Consider the following 12,292-nt stretch of genomic DNA (forward strand, 5'->3'; position numbering starts at 1 on the left):
ATTCTATTAATTCCTTTCCTCCCAAGAGGGTTTGTTTGTTTGTTTATTATGCTAGAAACATATTTCTCAGAGATATTGCTCTTTCTAGGATTCCTTAGCCCTATATCTGCAGGATCAAATAGGTATTGATTAATATTGGGCTTTATGTCCTTAGACCATTAGACCAATCAAGACTGATTCATGAAATGTATATTTTTTCAGAGCACATGATTTATTAAGAACTTTAGAATTGGCTTTTGAAAAGTGCTGTTATAAGAAAAATCTCACTGTAGCTATTTTTAATTCCTAACTAATGGTCCATATTTTAAATAATACTCAATATAGATCTCAGGCAGGACTATAACTGCCTTTTAGAATTAATTTGAGTAGGATTTGAAGCATGTATGTTCCATAAAGCAGGCAATGAGCGCTTAGTAATTATTAACTATTAAGAAAAGGGTAATAGAGAATTAGATTTTAGTTATCCCTTAAATATTAGCACAACCAAACTTAAGTGCAAAATTTCTAACTCAAATGATTGCATCTGGGCCAGGCACGTAGCCCCCATGTCATAGTCAACAACTGTTTTCTGAACATCTCCATGTGCTGTAATTTTCTTTTTTTCCTCTGTACCACCCCTCACAGGATCCAAATAGTTTTTCTCAGTTTAGATAACTGTGGGCAGGCTGGTGCCAATTGTCTTTTAAAAGTTAAGTGTTAATCAGGTAGAATTCAAGATTGTCCCTACACAAGTATCACTCATTCACTCAATTTGTATATATGCTCCTAGCTTGGGGAGAAAAAGGTAGACTTAGAGGCAGCCCCTTGGAACCTGCACAGAATGTTGTATGGCCCTGGGAGTGTGAAAGTGGATATATGATCTGCAGGTGGAGAGGGGAGAAGAAATGCTGAGGGATCTAATGGCAGGGAGTTGGTACCAGGTCACTGTCACAGGGGCTGTTTGAGCATTTGCAGCATGGAAAGGAAAGCTGTGCCAGCCTCACTCCCACCCGCCAATCTTCTTCCCCCACTCCCTCCCCCGAGTGAGGCCCACTCAATCCACAGTACAGCTCTACTGCACCAAGGAAGGTCCCAGCAAGCAGGGCCTGTCCCAGCAAGACTGTCCCTGTGGGACCCCTACTGAGGGTTATAGGGGCACATGAGAGATGCCCTTATGTATTGATGTGGAAGGAGATGATGAGTTGAGGAGGTACCTCCCCAATGCAGAAGTGAAGAGAAAGGAACAAAATGGGTTCTTAGAATGGCCTGTGGGTGAGTGCCTCTTTGTGCTGTCAGTTCCCTTCATCTTCCAGCTCTGGGTATACCTAGTATGGTTTCATCCAACTGCCAAGATCCTGGAATTGAGGGAGGCTGGTGAATGGTGCCAAACCACAGGAGCAGAAGCAAGAGCTGTAGGAAAGGGGCTAGTGTGCCTCCAATGTCAGCATTTGGGCCTTGTTGGCATCGAGGGAGAAGTACACTGGGGCCATTGTACTGTAGATGAGGCTTCTTGGACCGAAAGTTTGAACTTTTGATGAATGTGGGAAGCGTTCAGCAAAAATTCAATTCAACCAGCCATTAATACATATTCACTCCGTGCAAGGCATTGTGGGAGGTTTCTTCAAGGGAACTGGAGATGAGCAGGATATGATCTCCATCCTCAAGAGGTCTGAGGACTCTCAAAAGAGTAGGGAAAACAGATCCATAGATATTTATACAGAGACAAAATGCCACTGACTGTTATTGACATGTAACAAACAGCCTGGGCTGGGTCCTCTGGCGAGAAGAAGGAGGATTCTGGCCCTTGGGGGTCATCCAACACCCATCCATTCACCATTTCACAAAAATGTATTTGAATATTCTATTTTAGACCTGCTAAGCTTAAGACTGATGTGACACTTAAGTGAAGACACTCAAGTTTGGAGCTCAGAATCTAGACTAGAAATATAAATCATGGATTAAAGGCAATGGATGAGATCACCAAGCAGCAAGTGTGGTGAGAAAAGAATACCCAGAAGGATATGTGTGGGGGTAGGAGGGGCTGGTGGGCAGTAAAGGAGGAGGAGGAGACAGCCAAGGAGTTGTTGCATTGTTTTAACTGCTGATGCTGTAGTAACAGAAAATGTATCTCTAAAGATGTGAAACACAGCAGGTCCTTTTATAGCAATGATGATGATGGGACATAGCATGAAGACCAGCTTGCCAAGCGAGAGGAGCTTTCTGTAGCCCACAGTGGGCATGAGGATGACAGCTGTCCACCCAGTCTGTGAGGCGCCATGCTCAGCACTTCACACATGTTACTGCTCTGTAGTCAGCCCTCACTGCACCCTTCCAGTCAGGAATTACCATGGGGCACAGAGAAGTTGGGTCGCTTGCCCAGATCTTGTGGCCAGCAGGAACTAAGTCAGGATTCCACCCTACCTCTCTAGCAGCCCAGGCCTTGCATAGACGCTCACTGGTTTCAGAACACACAGCCTATGGTGTGTCTGAATTCATGGGACAGGGCCTGTACAGGGTCTGTGAGGAAACCTCCTACCTTCTACAGAAAGCACAAGGTAAGCTAACAAGTCAAGCATGGCACTATGTTGATATGCTTCCACTGTGTTAGGTATTAAGCGGCAGTTATCAAACCTGTTTCTCCTTTCATGACTTCACTAACATTTCTCTCTTTGGGTCTCTTTTGCTCCCACCATCTCCCAGGTTCTCTTGTACTCGTTTCAGTCTTCTTTTCCCCAAAACTAATAATACATGCTCTACTCTCTGGTCCTCTCTCCTATATCTGCTTCTCCCTCTGCTCTTTCTCTGCCTTATCTTCTCCCTTCTAAATCTAACATGCAAATTGCAATTCTTCTCATTTTTCAAGTTTACCATCTTGATGCTACAGGTTTCTTTTTCCACCACTTTCCTAAGTTCTCTAAGTGCTCTGTGAAGCAAAGTCCTGACGGTGAGATTGAAAGTCGTTTATAAATTTTGTAGTGGTCTCTGTTCACAAGCAGCTACTGTGGACACTGAGGGCAAGGCGACACTGTCTTCCTTCTTTGATGGTCAAATCAGCTTCACTACTATCAGTTAATTTGATCTCCAGCTAATTTCAAGCACTCCCTCCCAACAAAACAAACTGAGTACTTTGTTATATACTATCAAATCTAACATCCTCTTCCTCTCCTTCTGGGGTGGGATGGGAAGCCAGCCTGCTGTAGGAAATCATCCTCCCACATGGGCAAAGAGGCCGTCCCTGTGCATGTATGTTCATGTGTGGGCACCTGGGCAGGCATTCTGGACCACCCCCATCTCTCATCCACATCCTCTCCCCTCCTCCCACCAAAAGCCCCACATCCTCTCACCAATCTCCTGCTTACTTTCGAAGCATTTCTCTGTCTGGGTTGTCTATCTCCATACAGCCTGATGTGAATATGTGATTTTTATATGTATTTATCAATGTTTGGTTCAGTTTGTATTTTTTGTGGGTACAGTCCTATGTGTTCGAGCATGCGGAATACACACATGCTGACACCTGCACCTATGTGGGCTTAGTTCCAGATGACCCGACAGGAATATAATGGCAATTGAACATTTGTACATAAATACAACATACACATATGATACCTGGGGGGGGGGGAGGGAATGTCTGTGGGTTTACTTACCATCAGGGTTTTATTTTGCATAGGTAAAGGGAGGTGATTTGCACTGCACTAACAATAAATTAGCTTATTTATAGGTCACTGTCAGTGATTCCCTTACAAATTATATTACCTAAATATTTCTATCTGTGGTCTGACATGCCACGTGGTCTGAGTTGATAATAGCAGTACCGAGCCATGCTCTCTACAGGTAATATATGAAAGAAAATAACTGCATGGTTGAAAATATGCTAAGGAGCTTAAAGAAAGCAATTACAAAACCTCTTAAAAATCTAGTTAGAAATAACATGTAAAATGTTGTATTTACAGTTTCAAACTGATTCAGTAATCTACTTTTAAGTCATTACCTGTCATTCCTTTTACAATAACAAATCCAAAGCTTTTATTTTACTGAAGTAATGGGTTAATCTTTTGTTTTCTGCCATGTTCTCAAATATATACAATTACAAAGTCGTTCAAAATATCACCTCTGGGTCACGGCATTCTTCATCAAGATACAGTAGAAATACGTCTACACGTGGAACTGCTCCCACAGAACACCCACGGAACGCTGGCAGAAAACGTCAGACCTCCCAAAAGCCGTGTGGATGAAAGGCTCTTGGTGCTCCAGCCAGGCATCAGGGCCGTGCCTCTGAGGTGGGAGAGCCAACTTCAGGACACTGGTCCACAAGAGACCTCCCAGCTCCACGTAATACCAAACGGCAAAAACCTCTCAGAGATCTCCATCTCAACATCAAGACCCAGCTTCACTCAACGACCAGCAAGCTACAGTGCTGGACACCCTATGCCAAACAACTAGCAAGACAGGAACACAGCCCCATCCATTAGCAGAGAGGCTGCCTAAAATCATAATAAGGCCACAGACACCCCAAAATACACCACCAGACGTGGACGTGCCCACCAGAAAGACAAGATCCAGCCTCATCCACCAGAACTCAGGCACTAGTTCCCTCCACTAGGAAGCCTACACAACCCACTGAACCAACCTTAGCCATTGGGGACAGATACCAAAAACAACGGGAACTACGAACCTGCAGCCTGTGAAAAGGAGACCCCAAACACAGTAAGATAAGCAAAATGAGACGACAGAAAAACACACAGCAGATGAAGGAGCAGGGTCAAAACACACCAGACCTTATAAATGAAGAGGAAATAGGTAGTCTACCTGAAAAAGAATTCAGAATAATGATAGTAAGGATGATCCAAAATCTTGGAAATAGAATAGACAAAATGCAAGAAACATTTAACAAGGACGTAGAAGAACTAAAGAGGAACCAAGCAACGATGAAAAACACAATAAATGAAATTAAAAATACTCTAGATGGGATCAATAGCAGAATGACTGAGGCAGAAGAACGGATAAGTGACCTGGAAGATAAAATGGTGGAAATAACTACTGCAGAGCAGGATAAAGAAAAAAGAATGAAAAGAACTGAGGACAGTCTCAGAGACCTCTGGGACAACATTAAACGCACCAACATTCAAATTATAGGGGTCCCAGAAGAAGAAGAGAAAAAGAAAGGGACTGAGAAAATATTTGAAGAGATGATAGTTGAAAACTTCCCTAATATGGGAAAGGAAATAGTTAATCAAGTCCTGGAAGCACAGAGGGTCCCATACAGGATAAATCCAAGGAGAAACACGCCAAGACACATATTAATCAAACTGTCAAAAATTAAATGTAAAGAAAACATATTAAAAGCAGCAAGGGAAAAACAACAAATAACACACAAGGGAATCCCCATAAGGTTAACATCTGATCTTTCAGCAGAAACTCTGCAAGCCAGAAGGGAGTGGCAGGATATACTTAAAGTGATGAAGGAGAAAAACCTACAACCAAGATTACTCTACCCAGCAAGGATCTCATTCAGATTTGATGGAGAAATTAAAACCTTTACAGACAAGCAAAAGCTGAGAGAATTCAGCACCACCAAACCAGCTTTACAACAAATGCTAAAGGAACTTCTCTAGGCAAGAAGCACAAGAGAAGGAAAACACCTACAATAACAAACCCAAAACATTTAAGAAAATAGGAATAGGAACATACATATCGATAATTACCTTGAATGTAAATGGATTAAATGCTCCCACCAAAAGACACAGACTGGCTGAATGGATACAAAAACAAGACCCATATATATGCTGTCTACAAGAGACCCACTTCAGACCTAGAGACACATCCAGACTGAAAGTGAGGGAATGGAAAAAGATATTCCATGCAAATGGAAATCAAAAGAAAGCTGGAGTAGCAATTCTCATATCAGACAAAATAGACTTTAAAATAAAGACTATTACAAGAGACAAAGAAGGACACTATATAATGATCAAGGGATCAATCCAAGAGGAAGGTATAACAATTGTAAATATTTATGCACCCAACACAGGAGCACCTCAATACATAAGGCAAATACTAACAGCCATAAAAGGGGAAATCGACAGCAACACAATCATAGTAGGGGACTTTAACACCCCACTTTCACCAATGGACAGATCATCCAAAATGAAAATAAATAAGGAAACACAAGCTTTAGATGATACATTAAACAAGATGGACTTAATTGATATCTATAGGACATTCCACCCCAAAACAACAGAATACACATTTTTCTCAAGTGCTCATGGAACATTCTCCAGGATAGATCATATCTTGGGTCACAAATCAAGCCTTGGTAAATTTAAGAAAATTGAAATCGTATCAAGTATCTTTTCCGACCACAATGCTATGAGACTAGATATCAATTACAGGAAAAGATCTGTAAAAAATACAAACACATGGAGGCTACACAATACACTACTTAATAACGAAGTGATCACTGAAGAAATCAAAGGGGAAATCAAAAAATACCTAGAAACAAATCACAATGGAGACACGATGACCCAAAACCTGTGGGACGCAGCAAAAGCAGCGCTAAGAGGGAAGTTTATAGCAATACAAGTCTACCTCAAGAAACAGGAAACATCTCGAATAAACAACCTAACCTTGCACCTGAAGCAATTAGAGAAAGAAGAACAAAGAAACCCCAAAGCTAGCAGAAGGAAAGAAATCATAAAGATCAGGTCAGAAATAAATGAAAAAGAAATGAAGGAAACAATAGCAAAAATCAATGAAACTAAAAGCTGGTTCTTTGAGAAGATAAACAAAATTGATAAACCATTAGCCAGACTCATCAAGAGAAAAAGGGAGAAGACTCAAATCAATAGAATTAGAAATGAAAAAGGAGAAGTAACCACTGACACTGCAGAAATACAAAAGATCATGAGAGATTACTACAAGCAACTCTATGCCAAGAAAATGGACAACCTGGAAGAAATGAACAAATTCTTAGAAAAGCACAACCTGCTGAGACTGAACCAGGAAGAAATAGAAAATATGAACAGACCAATCACAAGCACTGAATTTGAAACTGTGATTAAAAACCTTCCAACAAACAAAAGCCCAGGACCAGATGGCTTCACAGGCGAATTCTATCAAAAATTTAGAGAAGAGCTAACACCTATCCTTCTCAAACTCTTCCAAAATATTGCAGAGGTAGGAACACTCCCAAACTCATTCTACGAGGCCACCATCACCCTGATACCAAAACCAGACAAAGATGTCACAAAGAAAGAAAACTACAGGCCAATATCACTGATGAACATAGATGCAAAAATCCTCAACAAAATACTAGCAAACAGAATCCAACAGCACATCAAAAGGATCATACACCATGATCAAGTGGGGTTTATCCCAGGAATGCAAGGATTCTTCAATATACGCAAATCAATCAACGTGATACACCATATTAACAAATTGAAGGAGAAAAACCATATGATCATCTCAATAGATGCAGAGAAAGCTTTCGACAAAATTCAACACCCATTTATGATAAAAACCCTCCAGAAAGGAGGCATAGAGGGAACTTTCCTCAACATAATAAAGGCCATATATGACAAACCCACAGCCAACATCGTCCTCAATGGTGAAAAACTGAAACCATTTCCACTAAGATCAGGAACAAGACAAGGTTGCCCACTCTCACCACTCTTAGTCAACATAGTTTTGGAACTGTTAGCCACAGCAATCAGAGAAGAAAAAGAAATAAAAGGAATCCAAATCGGAAAAGAAGAAGTAAAGCTGTCACTGTTTGCAGATGACATGATACTATACATAGAGAATCCTAAAGATGCTACCAGAAAACTGCTAGAGCTAATCAATGAATTTGGTAAAGTAGCAGGATACAAAATTAATGCACAGAAATCTCTTGCATTTCTATACACTAATGACGAAAAATCTGAAAGTGAAATTAAGAAAACACTCCCGTTTACCACTGCAACAAAAAGAATAAAATATCTAGGAATAAACTTACCTAAGGAGACAAAAGACCTGTATGCAGAAAATTATAAGACACTGATGAAAGAAATTCAAGATGATACAAATAGATGGAGAGATATACAATGTTCTTGGATTGGAAGAATCAACATTGTGAAAATGACTCTACTACCCAAAGCAATCTACAGATTCAATGCAATCCCTATCAAACTACCACTGGCATTTTTCACAGAACTAGAACAAAAAATTTCACAATTGGTATGGAAACACAAAAGACCCCGAATAGCCAAAGCAATCTTGAGAACGAAAAATGGAGCTGGGGGAATCAGGCTCCCTGACTTCAGACTATATTACAAAGCTACAGTAATCAAGACAGTTTGGTATTGGCACAAAAACAGAAATATAGATCAATGGAACAGGATAGAAAGCCCAGAGATAAACCCATGCACATATGGTCACCTTATCTTTGATAAAGGAGGCAAGCATATACAGTGGAGAAAGGACAGCCTCTTCAATAAGTGGTGCTGGGAAAATTGGACAGATACATGTAAAAGTATGAAATTAGAACACTCCCTGACACCATGCACAAAAATGAACTCAAAATGGATTAAAGACCTAAGTGTAAAGCCAGACACTATCAAACTCTTAGAGGAAAACATAGGCAGAACACTCTATGACATACATCACAGCAAGATTCTTTTTGACCCAGCTCCTAGAGAAACGGAAATAAGAACACAAATAAACAAATGGGACCTAATGAAACTTAAAAGCTTTTGCACAGCAAAGGAAACCATAAACAAGACCAAAAGACAAACATCAGAATGGGAGAAAATATTTGCAGATGAAGCAACTGACAAAGGATTAATCTCCAAGATTTACAAGCAGCTCATGCAGCTCAATAACAAAAAAACAAACAACCCAATCCAAAAATGGGCAGAAGACCTAAATAGACATTTCTCCAAAGAAGATATACAGATTGCCAACAGACACCTCAAAGAATGCTCAACATCATTAATCATTAGAGAAATGCAAATCAAAACTACAATGAGATATCATCTCACACCAGTCAGAATGGCCATCATCAAAATATCTAGAAACAATAAATGCTGGAGAGGTTGTGGAGGAAAGGGAACACTCTTGCACTGTTGGTGGGAATGTAAATTGATACAGCCACTATGGAGAACAGTATGGAGGTTCCTTAAAAAACTAAAAATAGAACTACCATACGACCCAGCAATCCCACTACTGGGCATATACCCTGAGAAAACCATAGTTCAAAAAGAATCATGTACCAAAATGTTCATTGCAGCTCTATTTACAATAGCCAGGACATGGAAGCAACCTAAGTGTCCATCATCGGATGAATGGATAAAGAAGATGTGGCACATATATACAATGGAATATTACTCAGCCATAAAAAGAAATGAAATGGAGGTATTTGTAATGAGGTGGATGGAGTTAGAGTCTGTCATACAGAGTGAAGTAAGTCAGAAAGAGAAAAACAAATACAGTATGCTAACACATATATATGGAATCTAAGGAAAAAAAAAAAAAAGGCCATGAAGAACCTAGTGGCAAGACGGGAATAAAGACACAGACCTACTAGAGAATGGACTTGAGGATATGGGGAGGGGGAGGGGTGAGATATGACAGGGTGAGAGAGTGTCATGGACATATATACACTACCAAATGTAAAATAGATAGCTAGTGGGAAGCAGCTGCATAGCACAGGGAGATCAACTTGGTGCTTTGTGACCACTTAGAGGGGTGGGATGGGGAGGGTGGGAGGGAGGGAGATGCAAGAGGGAAGAGATATGGGAACATATGTATATGTATAACTGATTCACTTTGTTATAAAGCAGAAACTAACACACCACTGTAAAGCAATTATACTTCAATAAAGATGTTTAAAAAAAAAAAAGACGGATAAAGCCAGTAAAGAGAATTTACATGAAAAAAAAATATCACCTCTGTTAAATGATAATATTTGTTCTATGAGGATGCTAGAACAATATTTGGAGAACAAAAAACCAAACCCATGAAGGATTCATATCATATCATATCATATCATCTTTTCCATTCAGTGGAAATTTATGTTCTCCTGATTTTGTCTATTACATGTATAAAGTATTTTGAATGGGAAAAACACCTCAAAGAGGACATTCATGCGGATCCTGGCTCACAGTTGATGATCTGACTAAATGATCTCAATTAACTAAAGAGGTGTGGAGAAGCACTTCCTGGAGTTGCCATGCACCGACAGGAATAGACTCGGGCGGGACCCATCACCTTCCCCAACACGCAGGGGTGGCGTCGAAAGGTCAGGCCAGACTGGGCTTCGTCAGTGACGCCAAGAGGGGCAGGAAACGCGGCACGCTGGCCGCGCCCCCACCCTTCGCTGGGAGCCCCTGATTGGGTCCCCCGCAATCTGCCCTCTGCAGCCCGCTCCCCTCCGGGGAAGCGAGCCCAGCCGAGAGCCGGCTGCCCAGCCCCTGAGCAAGGTTTAAAACGGGCAAGTTTTGTTCCGGAGAAACCCCCCCCCCCGCCCCCCATGACTTTAGCTTCGCTGCCGGGAGGAGAGCCGACCTGCGATTTGGGACTTTGAGGAGCTGGTCTTGAACTTGGTGAGTTTTGCTTTAAGCTCTCTTTGAAATTAAGCTGGGCTTGAAAGTGGGGCGGGGTGAGTCTCTCCCCACCGTCCCACTGCATTCTTAAAACGAACCGCTGTCGCGAAGCTGTATGCTGCAGATTAGAGTTTCCTTCTTTTGTCACTGAGGCCCCCAGAAGCTCGAGGCGTAAGTGGTGTGACAAGAGATCTTTTAAAGTCTAGCCTGCCCTTAGACCTCTTGCTCTGAAAAGGAAAATAAGGTGCTCAGAGAACTGCAACTCAGTGAAAACTTATCTCCCGCAGATGAGTAAACCTTTGCATGTTGTGAACGAATGGATCGCCTGTCTAACAAATTCTACTTCCTAATGCAAACTGTACGGAGACCAGTTGTTTCATATGGAATTAATATATGTGATCAATCGTACCATTTTAAAAAATGCTCTGCATCCCACCGCATCCTAGCAGGGGCCCAGGCCCCTGGTGGGTGGAAATGTAGTCTTCTCTTCCGGATCACTAAATGTGGTAAGTTCTAGCCCGCTCGGCGGGGATAAATCTCAACTCCCCGCCTGGTTTGTTCTTTGTTAGGGGAGACTGACTCCCTCGGTCCGCAGCGGAGGGCTCCGGACCGCCCGGCCTCCGCCCCGCCCCTGCCCGGCCTGGCCGCCTCGCCGCGCGGCGCCGCGCCGCGCCTCTCCGCAGGAGCAGTTCCCGGGCTGCAGGAGCGGAGACTCGGAGTCTGTTCCGCCTCCTAGGCGAGGTCTCCAGGGCCGAGAGGGGAAGAGAGTCGCGAGGAGGTGAAGGCACGCGCGTTCGCACGGTGGCTCAGGTTGGAATGCGCGCTGGGGCCGGGGAGGCACGGCTGGAGCAGACACTGGTCCGGAGCGCGCCCGGCCCGGCGTCGGGAAGCTGGGACCGCCCTACCCGCCGCGGGTCAGGGCTGCCCGCCGCCCGAGAGCGCGGTGGGGAAGGAGGCGCGTTCCCTCTCCGGAGCGCCTTTGTTTGCTCGGGCCTGCGGGCGGGCGTTTGGCGACCGTGACCCCGGGCCGAGCCTCCGCCCAGGTGCAGCAGGTAAGCTGGGGGGCCCGGAGCTCCGGCGGGGTGAAGTGTCCCGGGGCCGGGCGGGTCCCCTTTCCTCGGAGCTCCCGCGAGGCGGCCGCCGCGCCGCGATGCCGAAACCGGCCGGACCCGGGAGGAGAACAGCGAGCCCTGCGGGCCTCCGTTTCCGGCTGGTAGCCCCCAACCTTGTAGCCACACCTAGGCTGCAGCGGTGAATTCGGGTAGAAATGCTGTGTCGTGTTGGGAGTTGGGAAACCGCCAGACTAGGGAAGCTTTCGGTGAGTTACTGGCTGGGGAAACGGAGACAAGGAAGTAGGCAGGCGGGGAAACTGGAAAAAGAGACCTCTTTCTAAGTGGGGAGGTCTTTGCCACGCTTTCCTTTGACTCTGCTGAATTTTATTTTGCATCCTGAAGTGACAGAGTCAGTTGCTTACTCAGATACCACTTAACGTAGGTCCAGAGTGGGAACTTTTCATCCGACTCTGACTACACACCTTATATTTTTCTTTCCCAGTGTTGGTTTTCATAGGTTATGGGTCATGTTAAAGGGACACCAAAGTTGTAATCGCTCCGTGGCTGGTGGTGGCTTGGAGCTAACATTTAGGGTAATTCTCTGATGCAAGTACATCCATTAGAACTGGATTTGTTCCTCTGTGCCTTTATTTTGGGAAACTTTGCCTGGTCCCTATGGGGGAAGGG

At 43.5% G+C, this 12,292-nt stretch overlaps 2 protein-coding genes across 14 annotated transcripts in view; one reads left to right on the forward strand and one right to left on the reverse strand.

Annotated features, from left to right (window-relative positions):
- The window catches only part of MCF2L2 (MCF.2 cell line derived transforming sequence-like 2), a 245,936-nt gene that overhangs the window by 56,304 nt on the left and 177,340 nt on the right, over positions 1-12,292 (reverse strand). The window lies entirely within an intron of this gene.
- The window catches only part of B3GNT5 (UDP-GlcNAc:betaGal beta-1,3-N-acetylglucosaminyltransferase 5), a 62,967-nt gene continuing 60,882 nt past the window's right edge, over positions 10,208-12,292 (forward strand). For 3 of the 11 annotated variants that reach the window (XM_036850446.1, XM_036850444.1, XM_036850449.1), the window contains exon 1: positions 10,566-11,605. The gene's annotated coding sequence lies outside the window, so the exon portion shown is untranslated. The other 8 variants (XM_036850452.1, XM_036850456.1, XM_036850448.1 and 5 more) reach the window with 6 other exon arrangements.

Source organism: Balaenoptera musculus, chromosome 4 (genome assembly GCF_009873245.2).
Source record: "Balaenoptera musculus isolate JJ_BM4_2016_0621 chromosome 4, mBalMus1.pri.v3, whole genome shotgun sequence".
Taxonomy (NCBI): domain Eukaryota; kingdom Metazoa; phylum Chordata; class Mammalia; order Artiodactyla; family Balaenopteridae; genus Balaenoptera; species Balaenoptera musculus.